Raw genomic sequence first — 23,923 nt, forward strand, 5'->3', positions numbered from 1 at the left:
TTTGGCCTCCAATTTCCTCAAATGTAAAGAAGATAAGATACCAGTGTTTCATGTAAAAGATAATTTTCAATACCTATCAACTTTGAACAACTAGTAAGTTTTAAGATTCTAGATTTGCTAGGTTGCATATCACAGCACTTAGTTGTGTTTACAAATATATCCAGTATATACTTTACTCAGACAATTGTTTGAAGAGAAATGTTAAATGGAAGCATATGTATCCCATGTAAATGTAAAACTATAGGTGGAGTAATCATAATTGTGTCAATGGGTACTATATATAATATGGATAAACTGTTGATGTTATTAATATGATTTCATATTAATTGGAGGGGTAAGGTACCTAAAGTTTACTCCCTACTATTTGTCAAGCACTTTATGTTATTTATCTCACATAATCTACATGTCTGCTCTGTGAGCTAGGTATTGATATTTTTATACCCGAACAAAACTCAGAAAAGTGACTTGCCAAAGGTCACAGTAAGTGACAAAACCAAGATTCATATAATCCAAGCTATGTGGGAGGCTGAGATGGGAGGATTGCTTAAGACAAGGAGTTCAGGACCAGCCTGGGCAACCTACTGAGACCCTGTCTCCAAGAAAAAAAAATTTTTTTAATTAGCCAGGCATGGTGGTGCACACCTGTAGTCCCAGCTAGCCGGAAAGCTGAGGTGAGAGAATCACTTGAGCCCAGGAGTTCAAGGCTACAGTGAGCTATGATCATGGCACTGCACTCCAGCCTGGATGACACAGCAAGACCCTGTTCCCTCCCCACAAAAAAAACAAGATTCAAACCCCAAACTTGAATACTTCCAAGTCCATGATTTCCCCCACACAACATAATGCTGCTTCAATCAGATAAGGCTGTCCGTAGAATAAAGATATGGTTTATTCTAAGAGGTTGGAGAAACATAGTTTACGAAGAAGGAAAATTCTTCCTGGTGCACAAACACAGACTTGGCCAATAGCAAGGGCCTATCTCATGCTGCAAGACCTTCTTCATATGGTTAGGTTAAAGATAATCAAGCCCAGAAGCCTGGCTGGAACCAGAACCCTGTGCTAATACCTGGAGGACAAGTGGCATGGTCACCATGACAGGCCAGGAAAATTATCCAGAGAGCTTTGTGGATTCCCGAAAAAAGAGAGTTAGGAAGCAGAAAGATAGTGAAATATCTCTGGAGAGGCAAATCAAACACAGAGGAAACTCTGCAAGACAATTTATTTATTTATTTATTTTATTTCTTAATATATTTATTTCTTTTTTTTTTAAATTTATTTATTTTTTATTATTATTATACTTTAAGTTCTAGGGTACATGTGCATAACGTGCAGGTTTGTTACATATGTATACTTGTGCCATGTTGCTGTGCTGCACCCATCAACTCGTCAGCACCCATCAACTCGTCATTTACATCAGGTATAACTCCCAATGCAATTCCTCCCCCTCCCCCTCCCCCCTCCCCCCTCCCCATGATAGGCCCCAGTGTGTGATGTTCCCCTTCCCGAGTCCAAGTGATCTCATTGTTCAGTTCCCACCTATGAGTGAGAACATGCGGTGTTTGGTTTTCTGTTCTTGTGATAGTTTGCTAAGAATGATGGTTTCCAGCTGCATCCATGTCCCTACAAAGGACACAAACTCATCCTTTTTTATGGCTGCATAGTATTCCATGGTGTATATGTGCCACATTTTCTTAATCCAGTCTGTCACTGATGGACATTTGGGTTGATTCCAAGTCTTTGCTATTGTGAATAGTGCCGCAATAACCATACGTGTGCATGTGTCTTTATAGCAGCATGATTAATAATCCTTTGGGTATATACCCAGTAATGGGATGGCTGGGTCATATGGTACATCTAGTTCTAGATCCTTGAGGAATCGCCATACTGTTTTCCATAATGGTTGAACTAGTTTACAATCCCACCAACAGTGTAAAAGTGTTCCTGTTTCTCCACATCCTCTCCAGCACCTGTTGTTTCCTGACTTTTTAATGATTGCCATTCTAACTGGTGTGAGATGGTATCTCATTGTGGTTTTGATTAGCATTTCTCTGATGGCCAGTGATGATGAGCATTTTTTCATGTGTCTGTTGGCTGTATGAATGTCTTCTTTTGAGAAATGTCTGTTCATATCCTTTGCCCACTTTTTGATGGGGTTGTTTGTTTTTTTCTTGTAAATTTGTTTGAGTTCTTTGTAGGTTCTGGATATTAGCCCTTTGTCAGATGAGTAGATTGCAAAAATTTTCTCCCATTCTGTAGGTTGCCTGTTCACTCTGATGGTAGTTTATTTTGCTGTGCAGAAGCTCTTTAGTTTAATGAGATCCCATTTGTCAATTTTGGCTTTTGCTGCCGTTGCTTTTGGTGTTTTAGACATGAAGTCTTTGCCCATGCCTATGTCCTGACAATTTATAATTAAGAGCTCAATTTTGCGGTAAAAACCGCTAAATGCTTCAAGCATTTAGATGATAAATCTTTGAGGGCTAGGTTAGTCAGAAAGTCTGTGGTAGGGACAAGCTTCTTAAACTCAGAAAGATGGATGTAAACAGGGAGGATGTTCCTAGATGTGTGGGGCAGGGAAGGGAAGGATGAGTATGAGGGAAGACACAAGGCCAGAAAATGAGTGTAAACTCTTGGAAACACTGTCTTTAAGATTTTATGGACCTAGGAGAAGTGACAGTAATTCAGGGAATTGTGCATTCATTTAACTAGTCCTTTTTCACCACATAAAATCAGATCAAGGAACATTTTGGAACTCTTCTAGTGTAATGATAGCTATACTTACGGAAGTCTTGCTATGGGCCAGGCACTCTACTAAGCATTTTACTTTCAGTTAATCTTAACAACTACCTACAAGATACAGAAACTTTCAGCTGCCTTCCGTCCCACTTAAACAAAGCTAGCAAATGGTAAAGGCCAGGATATGAAGCCAAACAGCATGGCTCCAGACTGTTCAGGCCAGGATGCTATACCCTGCAAGGCCTGCCACCCAGGATCATAAGTATAGTTTTAAGCTCCTTTACCAAAGGCAATTATGGTTGTTACCTCTCAACCCACAAAGGTTAAAACACATATATTTCCAAGTCCTACTGTGTGCATTAACATAACAAGCAAGAATTTGATGAACATTCACTGTGCCAGGCATTGTTCTAAGTATTTTACATGCATTAGCTCATTTAACACTCACAACCCATGGGGTGATAATATCTCAGGTCTTACAGGAGAAACTGAGGTTTCTATTGTTTCTATAACTTGCCCACAGCCACACAGCCAGTAAGTGTCAGAAACAGGATTTCTACCAAGTTATGATAAAGGAAACAGAAAAATGCTCAACAGACTTGAAGAACTAAAAAATTCCATATGAGTGAGACAATAAGAAAAATGTACAAGGGGCCAGGCAGGTGGCTCATACCTGTAATTCCAGCACTTTGAGAGGCCAAGGCAGGTGGATCACTTGAGGTCAGGAGTTTGAGACCAGACAACATATCAAAACCTCATCTCTACTAAAAATACAAAAATTAGGCAGGCATAGTGGCAGGCACCTCTAATCCCAGCTACTTGGGTGGCTCAGGCAGGAGAATCGCTTGAACCCTGGAGGCAGAGGTTGCAGTGAGCTGAGATGGCAGCACTGCACTCTGCTCTGTTGCCCAGGCTGGAGTGCCTGGGCAACAGAGCAAGACGAGAGAAGAGAAGAGAAGAGAAGAGAAGAGAAGAGAAGAGAAGAGAAGAGAAGAGATGAGACAGAAGGAAGGAAGGAAGGAAGGAAGGAAGGAAGGAAGGAAGGAAGGAAGGAAGGAAGGAAGGAAGGAAGGGAGGGAGGAAGGACGGAAGGAAGGAAGGAAAGAAGGAAGCAAGGAAAGAAAAATGTACAAGGAGATGTCATTTGAACTGATATTTAAAAATGGGTATGATGGGTGGAGGGCATTTCAGAATGAGGGCTGAGGGCTGGGGTGGGAAGAATGCTAGAAGGGCTAGAGGCAGAGAGACCACTCACATTAGGTTCTCAAATAATTGTTGAATAAGTGAGCTGGTGCATGCATGAATATCCAAATGAATCAGCGTGGAATGAAAGCATGCTGATGGTGGTAATGGAAAGGAGAATAACAGAAGAGATATTATAAAGGCAGACTGCAGAATTTAGTAACTGATTGGGATTTTGGAAAAAGGGAACCAGAGAGAGAAAATGTTTAGACTGGGACAAGTTGAATCTGAAATGGCAACCATATACTTTGAAATGTTCCTCAAGAGTGGGAAATGACATCTGGAATTTGGAAACAAGTTCTTTATACACACCTGTCAATCAACTTAGTTTCTAGTGTGGCAAAGACTTAATTTTAGAAAAAAATTAAAACTTTGAAAACACTTTTAGACCATGCAAAATTTTGTAGAACGCTACCTTTCTATATAAGTGAGTTATTTGCTTTAAAAAGGAAGAAGGAGAGAGAGATAAAGTAAAACAATCTACTGATAATAAAAACACTGCCTTATTTCAAGCAGTGCTTCTATGAAGTAACCTTGGGATTATATACAAAGCAAATGAGATTTAGCAAAAGTAAATTGTGACTGGACCAATTAGTGCATTTCTTTTTAATGTTGAAGTTCTGGGAACCTGATTTACATTGAGGAGAAATTTGAGGTAATGTTCTGGGAATGTGAGATGGAAATTTCCAGTCTGTCTAAGTCTTTAAGAGGACAGCAGAAGTTGTACCTAGAATTCAATATTTAGTATAACCTCTTTGAAACTCCCCAAATGTAGGAAGAGTTTTTTTATTTTTAAATGCTTAAGATTCTTTACACAATCTATTGGAAAAGGAAAAAAGATGATGATTCATTCTAAAGTAATCTGTTCATTCATCATCAAGTGAATGGAACCATTTTCCAGCAGGTAGCTGTCCTTAAATTACTCACCACCCCACAGTAAGAACAGTGTCTGCAATCGTTACTACACAAAATGTCTGGGAAAATAAGAACAAGAGGGAACTTTTGGCAAAGTGAAGCTATCAGATGATACAGATTGGGAGGCTTTGATCCTGTCGTGATGTGAAGACTTCAGATGTTAATGATGACTATGTAAAACAGTCCAGTATGGAAGCATCTAAGATAAAATTCTTGTAAATTTTTGGCCAGGAACCTAAAACTTGCTTCAGTCTGTGGCTGAAATTTTTGTGCCAAATCAGAAGGCACTTTGCTGGTTCTTTTTTTCTAGAAGGGCCAAATGAGATAGATTGGAAATATGTACTTTGAACAGCCAGGCAGAGTCTCAGGAAGTCTGCCAAACAAGATTTCCAAATAAAATGTTTGGGAAAGAAAACAGGGATGGACTTTGCAGATGCTGGATGGATTCCACCAGCCATCTGTGCAAAGAGTTACTTGGTGTCACATCAGCTGAGAGCTATGAAGTGGCACAAAACTATCAGCAACAACTTCGTTGTTAAATGGGTTCATTTATTTACCAGGCAACCTTTTATTTACCAAGATAAAGTGTCTGAATGTATCTGCCTTTCCTGTGAGAAACAATAGCAATGACCAAAATTATTGAAACATGAAAGAATTTCGGCAATGGAACTACTACCTCAGTGCTAATGCATTAGCAGTTGAAGAAGGCAGATTAATTTACTTACGGTGAGCTAAGTGCATTCTTGGCTCGCAAAAGGGAATCATTTGCTCACTTAAGCCAGAGATCCCATTTTTGACGGCAAATGTCAGTGCGCCTGGATTTCCCTTTGACAGTCTGGCAACCCCACACCCCTGTTATAGTATCCATTTATTTGTCTTATTTTCAGCCAGATTAATCCATTCTGTTTTGACAAGAAGACTGATGGGTAATTGATAACTGTGATAGACACAAACAGAAGAGTTGGATGCTGAATAATTCAGCACTTTTCAGTATCAATAAGAGAACAGGTTGAAGAATTTGTGTCTCTATTTACACTTAAACTAAACTAAGTCAGCCCAGACATTTATGCTGCCAGTCTATCAGAAAACCAAACAGTGTACATTCGGTTTCCACCCGACAAAATGTTTTATAAGCTTGTAACAATATGTGTGAAGCTGCCAGAATAATAAATAGGTACAGCAGCCCATGCATGCTAATGTTATGTTGTAAGCAGTTTTGTTGACAAGTGCTAATACTTCTTTCATACTATCATCAAAAGCAGCTAATACAACAGCCATTATTTGCTGGCTTTCCAAGCAAGACATGATGGATTGTGACCTTAATATGGGTTAGCCGAGTTTTGAAAGTTAAACAACTTGCAATAAATCATAGAATTATTACAATGCAGTTTAATTGGTTAAGGACTGTTTATTTCCTAAACAGGGTGAAAAATTTCTGTTTCGGCACTTTTAATTTGCAAAGTGCATTTTCATTATGAATGGCAGTTTAATATTCTGCTCTTTTGTCATGCAAAATATGCAACACACAGGCAATCTATTAATTGGACAAAAATGCATTGCAAGCGTAAACTATCCTTTATATCATCACTTGTGAGCTTTTACATCTATTAAATGTGTTAAATGGAACATAGGTAAAGACTGTACAACTATTTGCAGGCTACTTCTGAAATTTAAGTCAAGCTTCAAGATGATTTTAATGACCTTTATTTTTGGCAAAATAAAGTAATTAAGTAATTGTAAATAAAAAGGGCAGTTTAAAGAGTTACTGCTTCCTTAAGGCATAGGTGCATATGTTTTCTTGATTCAGCAGTTGCAGGAAACAGACAATAGCACTGTTTCATATTGATATGCCTTGAGAAATGGAATCAGACCTCATGTATTTACTTTTCTCTTTGCCACGGTATAATTTCTAGAGCAGAAATTTCCATTGGTAAATGTGTAGAAATAGGTGAGTAAGGCAGTAGCAAAAAGATATTGCAGCATAGCTCAGCATAACTGAATAGCTGCCTCCATATGCTTTGGTTCAATGATGTGCCTTTACACAGGGCTATTTAGAGTGCAGAAACAGTAACAAAATACTTTGTACTAGGAATGTTGATATGACATATGTTTGATTTTAAGAATGCCAGATCTCTCAATGTGTTCCCGTAAGACTGCTTTAAAATACATGCAACCTATTCATTTACACAAAACTCTGAGCCCATTTCTCATATTTATTGACACCTGTGTAGACCTTTTCAAAACTTAGAACTTCCACTGATTTCAAAGATTTTCTCTAAATTGGCCCCGATGAAGCAGGGATACTATAGTGCTGTCACTCCAAGTCTCCTTCAAAGATACAAATTGTCAGGAATACAAAACGAAAGTTAGAAGTATACTTCAGACAGGCATTCCATTCACTTTTCCTAGGTTACAAAAGTGTTAATGTGAGAGTGCATTCTGTTGTTTTAACAGAAAAACTAAAGAACAACTTATCATACACAAAAGGAATACATTAAAATAAACTGTTCAGAACTTAGATGATAAAGGTAGAAACCAAAAGTTCTGCAAATTGAGAGAAATTGTTAAACTTTATGTTACACAGTGGCACAAATGTGCTGCAGCTTCTTAGAGATTTCATTCTAAAAGAAGATAAATCTAGTTATAGAATTTTAGTCTGCACTAATGTTGATCATATTCCCTCCCATTTAAATGTCATGCTTACCTAAGCTATGTAATTTCTCTGTCTCAGGAAAAAGAAAGAAATGGGGGAAGACAAACATGGAAATGCAGGCAGAGAGAGACAGACAGGGAGGGAGTATTGATATATTCTGTTGATTGTACTTTTTGGCTTCGCTCGTGGTGAAATGCTAAGGTAAGGATGTACTATTCAGTAAGTAATATGGATTATTAAAAATCGATTATCATTAACCATCACAAATGACTACAGTTTTTCACTATAGATTAGAAAGTTTTATCAGGGACACAGCCATGATTGGAAAAACCTAAGTGAACATAACCAAAACTCTTAAATTATGAAGGCAATAAGTTGAATTGATTACAATACTTCCTTGGGTACTTTTCAAAATCATAAATTAACAGACCATATCTTGGATTTATATAAGAATCAGAAGATTTTCTGAAAGCTCAGATGTATAAAACTGAGAGCACATTGCCTATAAACTGAATCATTTTGTTAATAGAAATTTTCAGTTATCAATTTCAACTGACTTTCCCCCATATTATAAAAAATTCAAACCTATAGAAAAGTTGAAATAACTTTACAATGAATACCTGAACACCCATCATCTTGATCTACCATTTTGCTACACTTGCCTTTGCATATACCTGTCCATATTGCCACCCATCCATCAATCCATATACTTTTTTGATGCATTTCAAAGTCGGTTACAGCCATCGTTATATTTTTCCAGAAATCCTTCAGTGTGCTTATCATTAACTAGAGGGCAAAATTTATTTACAGTTCTTTTTTTCTTCTGAGGAGAAATCTGCATATCATGAAATGTACAAATCTTACGTGTGCCATTTGATGAATTTCAGCAAACTTTTAATGAGTTTCAGCCACATAATGAGCTCTATTAGATATTGACATTAAATGAAATCCAGTGAATACAGAAGACTCAAACACTCTATTTTCAAACTACTCACCACTGTTAGACTGAGCTAATCTACAGGGCCACCTCCTACTTAGGACATTCACTTTTGCAGGTCTCAAGTTTATTCTGTTTTGCTAGGAAAAATAGTTTATATAATTGGGCTTCATCAACAATTATAATACTACTTGTTGTGAACCTATTACGTGCAAAGCATTTCACTGAGTGCTGTGAAGAGCATAAGGAGCCTTAAGATATAGAGTCCAAGATATGGAGTCCATCAAAGAGCCTGTGGTAAAAACTGTATACTACCAACTGAAGTGGGATGATACAAGATTATACACTTAGAAACCAAGTGAGTAAGAGAGAAAATGCCAGGGGTGTTTAGAGGAAAGTGATAAGAATATCTTGGCATGTTACGGGAGGGCTCCCTCAACTTCATCTTTCACTTTTACCTTGCTGGCTTGTTTTCTTTCCTCAAACACACAGAGCTTGCACCCTCATTGCAGACTTTGTAGTTGTTCCCCCTTTGCCTGCTTTGCAATGTATGACATCCCAAGAGTCTCAGATGATGTAGATGACATCTACATTAAGCAGTGTTTCTTTTCATCTTACTCCATTTTTATGACACAACATTTTCTCTTTAGTGTGCCCATCACATGAAGAAGACAAAAATCCTGCAAGATTTTTCAGCGTAGCTCAGTTTATGAAAGTATACCTATGGATTGTAAGCCTTGAATACTTTTGCACAGTTTAACTTGGTATGGCTTTTGCATATATTATATAATTTTATCCTCACAATAATCTGTGAGATCCGCATCACCTATACATAAAGAGAACTTACACACACACATACACACACACACACACACACACATATATATATATATAGCCTATTTAGGCATACTTCAGAGATATTGTCAGTTTGGTCCCAGAGCACCACAATAAAGTGAATATTTCAATAAATTGAGTCACAGAAAGTTTTTCCAGTGCACATAACAGTTACATTTACACTATACTGTAGTCTATTAAATATGCGATAGCATTATGTCTGAAAAACAATGTACATATTTAATTTAAAAATAATTCATTGCTTTAAAATAGTAAGGAGCATCTGGGCCTTCAGCAAGACATAATCATTTTGCTGGTGTAGAGTCTTGTCTCGAAGTTGACAGCTGCTAACTAGTCAGATTGGTGGTTGCTGAAGGTTGGGGTGACTATGGCAATTTCTTAAATAGGAGAACAATGAAGTTTGCCACATCAATTGACTTCCTTTTACAAAAGACTTCTCTGTAGAATGCGATGCTGTTTGACAGCATTTTACCTACAGTAGAACTTCTTTCAAAATTGAACTTAATCCTCTCAAACCCTGCCACTGCCTTCTCAGCTAAATTTATCAAATATTCTAAATCCTTTGTTGTCATTTCAAGTGTTTAAACCACCTTCACCAAGAATAGATTCCATATCAAGAAACCACTTTCTGTGCTCATTCATAAGAACCAACTCCTCATCTTTTCAAGCTTTATCGTGAGATTGCAGCAATTCAGTCATACCTTCAGGCTCTGCTTTTAATTCTAGTTCTCTTGCTGTTTCCATCACTTCTGCAGTTACTTCCTCCAGTGAAGTCTTAAACATCTGAAAGAGTTGGAATCAATTTCTTCTAAACTCCTGTTCATTGTTGATATTTTGACCTCCTCCCACAAGTCACAAATGTTCCTATTGGCATCTAGATTGATGAATCCTTTCCAGAAGGATTTCAAGTGACTTTTCCCGGGTCCATCAGAGGAATCACTATCTTTGGCAGCTATAGTCTTTCAAATGTATTTCTTAAATAATGAGACTTAAAAGTTGAAACTACTTCTTGTTCCATGGGCTACAGAATGGATGTTGTGTTAGCAGGAATAAAAACAACATAAATCTCCTTGTACATCTCCATTAGAGCTCTTGATGACCAGGTACATTGTCAAGCAGCAGTAATAGTTCGAAAAGAATCTTTTTTTCTGAGCAGTAGGTCTCAACAGTGGGTTTAAAATATTCAGTAAACCATGCAATAAACAGATATCCCATGATTCAAGTTTTATTATTCCATTTATAGAGCACAAGCACAGGAGATTTAGCGTAATTCTTAAGGGCCCTAGGATTTTGGAATGGTAAATGAATATAGGCTTCAATTTAAACTCATCAGCTGCATTAGCCATAAAAAAAGAATCAACCTGTCCTTTGAAGCTTTGGAGTAAGACATTGACTTCACCTCTCTAACTATGTATTTCCTAAATGGCATCTTCTTTCAACAGAAGGCTGTTTCATCTGCTTTGAAAATTTGCTGCTTAGTGTAGCCACCTTCTTCAATGATCTTAGCTTGATCCTTTGAATAACTCACTGCAGCTTCTCCATTAGTACTTCCTGCTTCACCTTGCACTTTTATGCCGTAGAAACAGCTTCTTTCCTTAAACCTCATGAACCAAGTTCTCCTACCTTCAAACTTTTCTTTTGACACTTCCTCACCCCTGTCAGCCTTCACTGAATTGAAGACAGTTAGGGTCTTGCTCTGGACAAAGATTTGGTTTAAGGGAATGTTGGTGGTGGTTTGATCTTCTACCTGACTGTAAAACCTTTTCCATATCAGCAATAAGATGATTTCACTTTCTTATCATTCGTGTGTTCACTAGAGTAGCACTTTTAATTTTTTAAAAAATGTTTCCTTTGCATTCACAACCTGGCTGCCTGATGCAAGAGGCCTGGCTTTTGGCCTATCTTGGCTTTTGATATGCTCCCTCACTAAGTTTAATCATTTCTAGCTTTTGATTTAAAGTGAGAGATGTGCAGCTCTTCCTTTCACTTGTACACTAAGGCACAATTGTAAGGTTATTAATGGGCCTATTTCAATCTGGTTTTTTTTTTTTTAACCTGAGGAAAGAGGGAGGCCCAAGGGGAGGGAGAAAGACAGGGGAACAGTTGATTGGTGGAGCAGCCAGAAAACACATATAACATTTATCAAATAAGTTCACCATCTTCTGTGGGCGCAGTTGATGCCACTGCAAAACAATTACAATAGTAACATTGATATAGTTTGGATATTTGTCCCAACCCAGATCTCATGTTGAATTGTAATCCCCGTTGTTGGGGGTGAGGCTGGTGGGAGGTGTTTGGATCATGGGCGTGGATCCCTCATGAATTCGTTGGGCCATCCCATTGGTGATAAGTGAGCTCTCATTCTGAGTTCACACAAGATCTGGTCATTTAAGTGTATAGCATCTCTCCCTCACCTCACTCCTGCCTTTTTCATGTGATGTGCCTGTTCCCCCTTCACTTCTGCTATGATTGACAACTCCATGAGGCTTCACCAGAAGCCAAGCAGATGCTAGCATCATGCTTCCTGTAAAGCCTGCAGCACCATGAGCCAACTAAACCACTTTTCTTTATAAATTATCCAGTCTCAGGAATTTTTTATAGCAATGGAAGAATGGCCCAATACAAACACCAAAGGCCACTGGTCATAGATCACTTTAATACATATTATGATAATAATGGAAAAGTTTTGAATATCGCCAATTACCAACATGTGGTACAGAGATACGAAGTGAACACATGCTGTTGGAAAAATGGTGTCAATAAAATTACTTGATGCAAGGTTGCCACAAACCTTCAAGTCATTAGAAAAAAACAAAATGCCATATCTGTGGAGCACAATAAAACAAAGCACAATAAAACAGGTAAGCCTATATGTATATATAGAAAGAACTTGCAGAAATAAAATCACTGAGCCATAAGTTACAAATAAACTGAAACTCAGGAATTTTATTTCTCCAAGTTATCAGCAGATCTTAATAAATACCAGCTATCACTTTTGTTTCTAGAGGGCTGAGACAAAGCACTATTCACTGTAGCAACTTGTTGAAATCCTCATATTCCTTCGCCTCCTCTTCACCATGCAACCCTTGCTGCAACCACTACTCCCATAACTCAGTATTTCATCAGCCTTGTAACATTCATGACAACGTATATTCGGTCTTGGGGAAAAGTAAGATACAGGCTTTAAAAAATATAGGTATTTCAAAAATGTTACCAGCATGCTAACATCTTCATAAAAATTAAGGATCCTTGAAGTGTCAAGTTGAATAATGCACAAACAGGCTCAATATCAAGAAATGAGAGATAAACTTAGGTACCTATTATTTTCATCGGAGTGACCTACTCCTTTGAAAAGGCCATTTTAATCCCAAATTTCTATTACTGTTTATCAACCAAAAACATTGTTCAGTAATGCCTCATCACTATAGAAGAGTTGTCCCGACGCTTCTCTTTAGGAATCATGTCAATTTGAGTTATAGTACATGCTAGTTAGATACAGTTGCTGAGGACATTGGATCTTTTCAAAGATGTCCTTAAATGCTATGCAAGAGAGTAATTATAACATGCTAATTTGTAGATTCTCTATTTTTATGTTCCTTGTTTATGCCTCTTATGTGGCCTTCGGCAGAATTCTGTTACTTATCAAAATCACTTCTGTGTCCAAAATCCCATTCTTCAGTACTAAAAACTGTATAATTTTTAAAATTAAAATAATATAATTTCCTATGCAGTATTTTAGTCCATGCAAACTTTAATTACTTCCTGTTAATATATTTTAAAAATATTCTATTACTCCTTGATCCCTAACTACTTTATACAGGAAGGCAAATGAATTTATTAAGATAAGGGAAAAAAATCTTGTACTTTTTGTGAGTTATGCAAGAATCTTATGTCTAGAGAGCAAGAAATATATCTGTATGAATTTTTTTCATTGCAACTATGGGATCTTTCTCACAACTTTTTAGTAAATTATAATTCCATTACTTTTTATTCCCCAAGGATGAAAAAAATGCACTTCATTTTTTGACAAAACAAATAAACATCCTGAGTTGATAAAAAATATCAATTACAAAAGTGTCTACCCTAAAAGTCACATTCATTTTGTTTGTTATTGCAAGTTATTAAAAGGCTTCCAGGCATGCATATAAAACCTGAAAAACAACAGTCGAATCTATCATATTAAATTAAAATCCCTCCATAAAAAAGTAAACCCAAGTAGTTTATCAGTTAGGGAATGCCATGCTGCCCCAGAAGTCAATACAAATAAGACTTTATTAAAACATAACTAAAATGAAGTTCCACAAGAATCCTCCATGGGAATTGTTCTGCCTCAAATTCAAATGTGGAGAGTAAAAATACATCAGCTGACCTTAATTCCTTTAAAGTAACAAAGGAAGAAAAGGGAAACAAATTCCAAGGCCAACAACTGAAATAACACTTGAGAAAATATAGCCTCACAAAGGTATATATGGAAAAATAACTGCGCTGCAAGTTAGACAATTCTCTGCTTTCAAACAATTTATGTTCTTTAATATTTGTACTAGTGGTAAACTTCTTTGACCATTTGTCTGATACCTAATGTACCTTCTTAAATGAATGCTTACAGTTCTGTGTAGCTGCCATGAGTTGGCAATCCAGCTCATTTTCTTCTGTCTTTAGTTATTCTGTATTACTTGCCATATCATTAAACATTATTTTCATAAGAGTTCTCTATTTTCTTCCCCAAAGCAACATATAAAAAATTCAAAGGGTGTGCTCAGATTTGGACAATCGGGTTGTAGTACAGATACGATAGGCTTCCAGTTATACACAGTTCCCAACATGTTAGTTATATCTCTAACCAGATAAACAAGTGTTAACACATTCCATCTGAAAGTTGTCGTTCTACATTATCATGTTAAATGTCCACAAATTATTTCATGGAATGGATGTCCCAAAATATATTATTTGAATAATCTATAACTGGACATTTACTTAGTCGCTAATATTTTGTCTAAATAATGTCATGATAAAAATTCTTTAGCTCTTTGAACATCCATCCAGATATATAATTATTAGAACATTAATATTTTCAATATTTAAACCAAAAATACAAACCAAAGATCATGAACAATGTTCATAGTTACATAAGAAAGCATTTTTCCAGATAGCTAGATAAAAAAATTTTCCATTATTACCTTCAGCCTTTTTTATGTACCTAGTGAACTTACTTCTTTATGTACCTAGTGAACTACAGAAAGCAAAGTAATGCAAATGTCTTTTTAGTAACTGTTCGATTCACGTTGGAAAGAAACTACCTTCCTAATAAACAGGGTGCAGTATTTCAGATTATCTCCCAAATATCGAAGATATCGAATGTCTTCTTCAAACACAAAAAGGGTATTATGTATTAATGGTGACAGGTGTTTGAGGACATATCAGTATACTGCCCACATAAAATTATTCTGATATTTACCTGAGAAATGAACCCATATGGAACAACTTCATTCAACACCAAGATGTATCTTGACACCCTGTTGAGATACATACAACACTGATTAATGTTATGAACTTTTTACAGTTCCTCCTTTTAAAGAAATAAAAATTATGCAGTCTTTCCTCATAGCAGCAGTTACTACAACATCCTGAATGGAAAAATTTGAGAATTTTTCATGGGAAAACTTTCTATGGGGTGAAGGGAAGACATGTGTTCTTTCCTAGCTTTATTTCTAAAGGGAAACTGTCAAGATTTTTCATTGGCCCATCTTCCATCTCATTATCCCTATCTTCTGAACACCTGTGGCTTCATGGCATCAATATCTATTTGGAGGCTACAACAATTTAAACTAATCTAAACTAATTCCAGAAAGAGTAAAACAGTAACATTTTATGTTGCATGTAACAGTGAAAATATTGGGAAGGAGGTGAGGAAGATTTGATGTGTGTGAGTGGCACAGTGCCTAGCTTTGTCCATGCTTCCTAAATGTTTCACTGAGCTCAGTAGGTTTACATGGCTTTAAAAGAAACTAAGGAGCCCATACATATCTTTGCTTTTATTTAAATAATCTTTAAAGTTCATTGAGAACTGTTTGTTAAATATGGCAGACTGTTAGACATGACAGAATCTTCTGAGACTTCACAAAAATAACAGAAATGGTATTTTTTGAAAACATAAACCTATAAAGACAAAATGAATGGGAGAGAAGACAACAATGTTGAGAGACATCAGGAATTTGAAAAACATAAAACAAGTGAAAAAGTGGAGCTTATAACTTACGTATCTGCAAAAGAGAATCTTACGAAGTAGGTGGATTCACCCAACAGAATTCCAGAAAGACTCCAGACTCAGAAGCACTGGCTATCTTGGAAGGCAGAATAGTAGAAAGTTGGAAGTTTCTGAATACACAATTTCCTCCTCCATAGGAGATAGAAGACTTATTTCTAAAACTAATTCAATTAAGAACACTCTAGGTTGAGAGTGATTAATGGATCTGAAAACATGAGAAGAAATGAAAATCTGCCCCTCCTGTCCTTAGAATGGTTACCTGCCAGTAACTTACCTTTCAAGTGGGAGATTGTTTTCTGAAGAAACTAAACAGCCCTAGAGACAAGAGCCTCAAATACTAAAATTTGGAAGTCCTCAAACAAAAACTCCAGCTCCAGTGAAACCCCTCAATTGACAGCCCCACCTCCTTCATGCATACCCACGAACACACATCTTCCAAAGAGTTCTTTAGGGATTTGGATTTAAATATGAATAGATAGCCTAGAATTACCTAGATTGCCTACATGCTTGAGGCAAATCTCTAACATGAATAAGATAAATCAAAAGAGAGAAATAGAAAAAAAAGAACCCACAGGAATTAGAGACACATTATCACTAATGATCTAGAGATCTAATGATCTGATCTAAAGATACACCTGCATTAGATGGCAGAAGAAAACTGGAGAAAATCTATAATAAATATTCTCAGAGAATTAAGAATAGCTATTGGATTCTTATAACAAGAACAAGGCACTAATAAAAAATGACCTATAAGAAAACAAGAAATTAAAATATTCTATAGCAGTTTGAAAGATAATGTTGAGAAGTTCTGCTAGAAAATAAGGCAAAAAGAAAAAATGTAGAAAATATAGGAACCTATAACAATTAAAGATGTCTTCCTAATGCCCAAATAATAGGAGTCCCTCCTTCAAAAAAAAAAAAAAAAAAAAAAAAAAAAAAAAAAAAAAAAAAAAAAAAAAAAAGAGAGAACAGAAAAAATTGTCAGAAAGATTACCAAAGATCTAACATTAAAAAAAAAAAAAATCAATATGGACCAGTTCCATATTAAAAGGATTCACCAAGTTCTTTGTAAAATACATAAAAAGAGACTCATACCAATGTACATCATCATGGACATTTATAACTCTCTGGGGATAAAGAGAAGATCTTAAAATCCACACGAGAAGAAGAAGCAGGCTAAATAGAGAGCACTGGGAATCAGAATACCATTGCTCACCTCAAAAGCAACATTGAAAACCAAAAGACTTGCTTTCAAAATTCAGAGAGCATGATAGAGACATTTTCACACATACAAGGATTCAAAATATTTACCTCTTATAAACACGTTTTAAAGGAAAGTACTAGAATATTGCATTGGCAAAATAATGGAGCAAACCAAGAAAGAGGAAGATCCAGAAAGCAGGAAATCTAACATAGGAGGGAAGCACAGGAAACTCCCAGCATGATGACTGTGTTGTAGGTCTAGACAGTCTGGATTAAAGGTCACAGGAAATCTCCAAGTTCCAAAAGACCAGAGCTGTGAATGGGTTACAAATGTGGGGAAACTGGTTCTCTCATCCTTGGAATGTCTGGGTGGGGCCTGGAATGGTCAGAGTCCCAGGCCAGTGGCCTCAGGCCTTTAATTCCATCCTCTCATTTCTCACAAAGAACCATAAAAATATTATTTTCAATGTGTGCCATGACACAGAACATACTGAAAAGCATTCTGATATATTCGTTGATGTACTGAAACACTCAGAAAATATGATAGGCTTTTAACAGATCTGCTGAGAGCATTTGAAAAACTCATGGATGATTACTGTGGCAGACAGTGGACTGATACCTAAAAGCCATTCACAACCCTCTTTTCCTTCGAGTTCTTTAGGGTAGGGACTGAAAACCTGAAGTGCTGATTTTTCCAAACTCCATTGTGTCTAGATGTAGTCATGTGACTTAGTTCTGGCCAATGAGATGTGGGTAGAACCTGCTGAGCAGAGCTTCTGGAAAAGCAGCTAATCATGAGCGTGGAGCTAAGACTCATACACTAAGAATGGAGGAACAGGAAGTGGAAGGAAGCCTGAGTCCTTGGTAATACTGAGGTGTCTTCCCCTCATGGTTAAAAGTGGCTACACTATGGCAAATAATCAATATCTAAAAGTGATGAGTCAAGAGATAGAAATATTAGAAGACTATTTAGAAATATGGAGTTAAATATCAGAAGAAACAGATCTTTGTGCATACTTGTTGCCTTTGAGGTATGGGGAAGGGTGAGAAAATGACATGTTTTCCATTATGTATTATTTAGACTTTTAAAGCTATGTGCATGTATTACTCTGATAAAACAATGTTAATTTAAAGTACTCTAAGTTACCAAAAAAGCAAGAGATGATAGCATTGAAATGAAATCCTGATGTCAAAGTCTCAAAAATAGCCAGTAGAATTTACATATTCCTCAAATCAGAAAAGAATAAAGGTTTATTTCATAAATGGACTAAGACACACTTAACTAGATCCTTTTTTTTTCTTCTAGTTTCTGTCACAGTTACTGTGAAAATCTAAATGTTGAAAAATTTAAAAACTTTTTTATTATTATACTTTAAGTTCTAGGGTACATGTGCACAATGTGCAAGTTTGTTACATATGTATACATGTGCCATGCTGGTTTGCTGCACCCATCATTTGCATTAGGTATTTCCTCTAATGTTATCCCTCTCATAGCCCTCAACCCCCCTACAGGCCCCAGTGTATGATGTTTCCCTCCCTGTGTCCATGTGTTCTCATTGTTCAACTCCCACCTATGAGTGAGAACATGCAGTGTTTGGTTTTTTGTCCTTGTGATAGTTTGCTGAGAATGATGGTTTCCAGCTTCATCCATGTCCCTGCAAAGGACATCAACTAATCCTTTTTTATGGCTGCATAGTATTCCATGGTGTATATGTGCCACATTTTCTTAATCCAGTCTATCACTGATGGACATTTTGGTTGGTTCCAAGTCTTTGCTATTGTGAATAATGCTGCAATAAACATACATGTGCATATGTCTTTATAGTAGAATGATTTATAATCCTTTGGGTATATACGCAGTAATGGGATTGCTGGGTCAAATGGTATTTCTAGTTCTAGATCCTTGAGGAATCGCCACACTGTCTTCCACAGTGGTTGAACTAATTTACACTCCTACCAACAGTGTAAAAGTGTTCCTATTTCTCCACATCCTCTCCAGCATCTGTTGTTTCCTGACTTTTTAATGATCACCATTCTAACTAGCGTGAGATGGTATCTCATTGTGGTTTTGATTTGCATTTCTCTACTGACCAGTGATGATGAGCATTTTTTCATATGTCTGTTGGCTACATAAGTGTCTTCTTCTGAGAAGTGTCTGTTCATATCCTTTACCCACTTTTTGATGGGGCTGTTTGTTTTGTTCTTGTAAATTTGTTTGAGTTCTTTGTAGATTCTGGATATTAGCCCTTTGTCAGATGGGTAGATTGTAAAAATTTTCTCCCATTCTGTAGGTTGCCTATGCACTCTGATGATAGTTTCTTTTGCTGTGCAGAAGCTCTTTAGTTTAATTAGATCCCATTTGTCAATCTGGGCTTTTGTTGCCATTGCTTTTGGTGTTTTAGTCATGAAGTCTTTGCCCATGCCTATGTCTTGAATGGTATTGCCTAGGTTTTCTTCTAGGGTTGTTATGGTTTTAGGTCTTACATTTAAGTCTTTAATCCATCTTGAGTTAATTTTTATGTAAGGTGTAAGGAAGGGATTTTAAAACCAATTTTTGTTATAAAAGTTGAGCTGTATTCCCAATGGGAGAATGTCTTAGTTCAGGCAGCTATAACAAATTACCATAGTTGGGGTGGCTTAAACAATAAACAGCTATTTCTCACAGCTGAGGAGGCTGGGAAGTCCAAGATCAAAGTGTCAGCAGATCAATTGTCTGCTAAGGGTCAGCTTCCTGGATTGCAGATGGATGGCATCTCTTTGTATCCTTATATGGCAGAAAGCGGAGCAGAGACAGCAAACTCATATTTCTTCTTATTAGGGTATTAATCCCATTCATGAGGGCTCCAACTTTATGAATAATTAATTCCGAAAGGCCCCACCTCCTAACCATTACGTTGGCATTAGGACTTCACTATATGAATTTTGCAGTGACACAAACATTTAGTCCATAACAGGGGGGAAGAACAAATAAACTAAGTTGAAAAGTTTTCATTAAATATGAAGAACAAGACATTGTTTAGTCCTGGTCAAACCGGAAGCAGTTTATTTTAGCAATAATTTCAGTATTTCCAAGACTTATAACTTTCTCCTTTGTCTTCTGAATCTAGAAGTAGATGTCATTTCTAATTTAATAATCCTTTTTTTACTCTTAAATTTATGCATCGATAACTTTATTCTCCTCTGTTCATTTTAATCCAATGGAATTCCTTGTGTCACACACAATTGGCATTTCAACTTACTTCATTTTAGGAGATTATATAACTTTAGGTCTTGCACACTGAAGGTACTCAATAAATGTATGTAGAAAATTTGGCCGTGCAGAGCAGATGCATATTGAGGCTATTACCTAAGAAAAATTTAGGCAGAGGAGCACCTCACCCTCTTAGGAGGGATAGTTGGGTCTCTTATGACAATCAGAATAGAACAAAGTGGAGAAGTAAGTGAGGTCAGAATGGGGAAAGTGTCAGGATGCAGGCAAGCATGTTCTTAATTTAGAGACAGATGAAGGCCCAGGACTTTCCTAGGAAGATAAAAGAAGAAAGAAGCTGCTTTTTGAAAAGAGGGATCAAGATTAGGACAAAAAGGGAGATTTAGCCATCAGCAGTACCCAAATGAGAGCCCACAAAGAGACACTGTCTAGTCAGTGTACGTCTTAAGACATCCAGGGTCCCAAGCTACTGTGTTTACTGTTAGCCCTTAGCCATTGTTAGGTCTTATTGCTTTATAACTCTTCTTTAAGAATATATTAATAGTAAAATTACTTACTCCTATATACTCAATACAACTAATCCTTAATTATTAGCAAAAACATTTATAGTTATCACCTCATGATTCAGTTTGCCCTTCTCTAGTCCAAATGAATTGAAGTAGGAATTCATAGGACCTTTCCTAGTGAAGAAAGATTCTAGTGCTATTTAAGGAAAGTAAAAAGTATATTCTCCCCTGACAGAAATTTTCATTCTGATAATATTTTATCGGTATCTTTTTTTTAATGTCATGGCAAGAAATGGAGTTGATGGACCAAGCACGGTGGCTCACACCTGTAATCCCAGCACTTTGGGAGGCCACGGCGGGCCAATCACTTGAGGTCAGGAGTTTGAGACCAGCCTGGCCAACATGTATCTTTATTAAAAATACAAAATTTTATTAAAAATACAAAAATTAGCCAGGCATGGTGGTGGGTGGCTGTAATCCCAGCTACTCAGGAGGCTGAAGCAGGAGAATCACTCCAACCCCAGAGGTGGAGGTTACAGTGAGCCGAGATTGCGCCACTGCACTCTAGCCTGGGTGACAGAGCGAGACTCTATCTCAAAAGAAAAAAAAAGAAAGAAAGAAAGAAAAAGAAATGGAGTTGATTTTGAAAAGAAATCATTTTGAATAATTAACCATGAATTACTCTAATTAGCAGAAAATAATTATAGGTTGGACATACACTCTTTCGAATGCAGAGGATAGAGTAAAAGAATACCGGAAAAATGATGCCACCTTATAGATGTTGTGATGAATCCCAAAGAGGGCTTTTCTTTGAATTAATCTTCAACTGAGGCATTTTAAATGTCTTCCATTAGAAAACATTCATATTTCTATAAGACAAAAATTATTGCCTAGCATATGTTGTTAGAGAATCTTTATTGTAATAATTATTAAAGAAGACATCTTTAATGCCTCCTGAAAGAGAAAATATCATTTCCCTTGTTCCTTTTATAATACTTTCTGGATCACCAGAACAGCCTTCGATAGATTTAGCATATTTGTACATCATAGGAATACTTAAAACACTGTATGGAAGTGGAGTTAACATATTCATGTCACTTGGAAAATGTTTGTCAAGTGATTAACATGACAGTTGCACTTGTGGCTTCTGTTTCCTGTAGGGGAAGAATATGTGGCACACTGATGAGAACAGGTAACAGATTATTTTGCAATTAGTTTCTGTTCTGTGAAGACCATCATCAGGACCCAAATGAGAGCCCACAAAAAGGTATATAGTCTACGTGAAGTAGACTTCATTTTTGGGCTATATTTTTGGGCTAAAGGGAGCCCAGATATGGGACCCAGGAGACACGTGCTCATATATGGCACCACAGATAATTAGTTAGTCCCTGACTAACTCTGGAACTTGGATAAGTCTCATTGTGCCTCTTTAGCTGTTTCTTTATTAGTAGTGCCATCCATCTCACAGGATTGTAACATGGTAAAAATGAAATGTGAAATTAACTTTTGAAAGTTAAAAGCAACAGCAACAACAAAAAGGTAAAGCATTGTTTGGACAAAAAGGTAATTTTTTGGAAGAGGTAATTAGGGAGGCAACGTGGAGATGTAGGTCAAAGGATAAAAAGTTGTAGTTATGTAGGATGAACAAGTCTAGATCTAAGTACAACATGAGGACTACAGTTAATATTGTATTGTATTTGGGATTTTTTGCTAAGAAAGTAGAATTTAGATGCTCTTGCCACACATACAAAAGGGTAACTGTGCGAGTTGATGGATATGTTAATTTGCTTGACTATAGTAATCACTTCACAATGTATATCAGAGCATCATATTGTATATATTAAATATATACAACAAAAATGTAGCTTTAATATATATGATTTTTACCAATAAAAACATTGACAATTTAGAAATGAGGAGTATCTGGCATATGCATGAATAAAGTATAACTTGTTTCCATATACCATCATATATAAAAATAAATTCGAAGATGCCTGCTTTTATTATTGTTAAGGGCTAATTATGCAAGAGAGTATCTTTGCAAAGAAATACATAGTGACATTCTAATCATTGGTCACAAATGTGATTTTCTAGGTTAGGTTTCAATTTTGAGAACAACATTCTTGCTTCTTAAATCCTTGCTCTTTTTCTACATCACTCTTCTGCCACCATCAATAAAGCTTTTTCTATATCACTCTTCTGCCACCATCAAGAAAGCTATTTTTCTTGATTGTTCAAAATAATAAATGGAGTCAAAGCCTATGTATAGAATAAACAAATGGTCTCACTTGCTCAAAAAATAACAGCACTCCTTGATCCTTTCATTATACCATCCTCTCTCCTCTTCTTTTCTTCTCTCCTTACCTGAAATATTGAATGAAACATTATCTCCAGTGAATTGCAATTAAAATATATGTTGGTTGCCTGGGAGAGGAGAGAAAGGCCCAAGAATCTCCTTTAATCTTCTCTTACAGGCTATTGGCATGGATTCTTTTATCTGATTAACTAAAACAGTTAGCTTTCAGTATGGGCAAGTTGGACTAGGATTTCAGGAGAAGCTGTTTAGTGGTTATAATCGGTGATTTTTAAGGTTCCTTTCAACTCTGAAATATTTTATTACAAGTAGACCCGTGTAGCCAAGGGGTGCCCTGAGAGATAAAGGAAGGGAGACTACTAAATGACAGTGAAGAAGTAAGATCATAGGGGCAAATTATGCACTTCATTGTTTTGCCTGGAACTAGAGGGCAAAGGTGTGGGTGAGAAAAAAATGGGCCTTGATGCAGTGTCTAACAAGTCACAAACATCCTAACTTCCTAACTCTTACATAGAGTCTTACTGAGAGAAAAAGTAGATTTCACCAAAGACAAGACAAGGTTCTTTGGGGAGGGAGATAAAGACAGAGACCTCTGTATTTGTTCCTTCAATAATAGGAACTTACCAAAGAATAAGGACATAAATGCCTCATTCCCAGGGACTACTTAGGTTTTCCATGATCTTGAAATCTTGAAAGCTCAGGCAGCAAAGGAAATGAGTTCAGGCCTGTTTTGTGACAGAGTGGACTCATGGCTGGAGAATGAGCAGAGACTGCCCCTGTCCTCTGGGTCTTACTCCTTGATTTTCAGGAAATTCCTCACAAAACATCCCCTCATTCTTGCCTCTTGGGGCAGGTTCCTGTGAAGACTCAGACTCAGGAGACCATATCTTGTAATTGTCTTGGCTGAGGACCTCTTGACCTTGGACAGCTGAAGGAGGGTCCGGATGCATATATTGGCCATGTCTGATTTTACAGAAGTAACCTTCACAGGCATGGTTTGGTGGAACTTGTAGCCATCTGTAAGGACACCGTAGAAATACACATCATTTACTTGGAGTCTGTAAAGCTTTGTGGATTGAACAGGAATGACTT

General features: G+C 36.7%; 1 protein-coding gene and 1 long non-coding RNA gene across 13 annotated transcripts in view; one reads left to right on the forward strand and one right to left on the reverse strand.

Moving 5' to 3' along the window:
- The window catches only part of KIAA0825 (KIAA0825 ortholog), a 475,219-nt gene that overhangs the window by 383,062 nt on the left and 68,234 nt on the right, over positions 1 to 23,923 (forward strand). The gene's annotated exons all lie outside the window — the stretch shown is intronic.
- LOC126956967 (uncharacterized) overlaps positions 1 to 23,923 on the reverse strand; it is a 246,048-nt gene that overhangs the window by 112,977 nt on the left and 109,148 nt on the right. Inside the window, exon 4 of one of the 3 annotated variants that reach the window (XR_007726619.1) lies at positions 14,791 to 14,848. This is a non-coding gene — a long non-coding RNA (uncharacterized LOC126956967). Of the gene's footprint in view, positions 1 to 12,322; positions 14,849 to 23,540; positions 23,849 to 23,923 lie in introns of those variants that run through there. The other 2 variants (XR_007726617.1, XR_007726618.1) reach the window with 2 other exon arrangements.

The sequence above is a fragment of the Macaca thibetana genome, chromosome 6, assembly GCF_024542745.1.
Source record: "Macaca thibetana thibetana isolate TM-01 chromosome 6, ASM2454274v1, whole genome shotgun sequence".
Lineage (NCBI taxonomy): Eukaryota > Metazoa > Chordata > Mammalia > Primates > Cercopithecidae > Macaca > Macaca thibetana.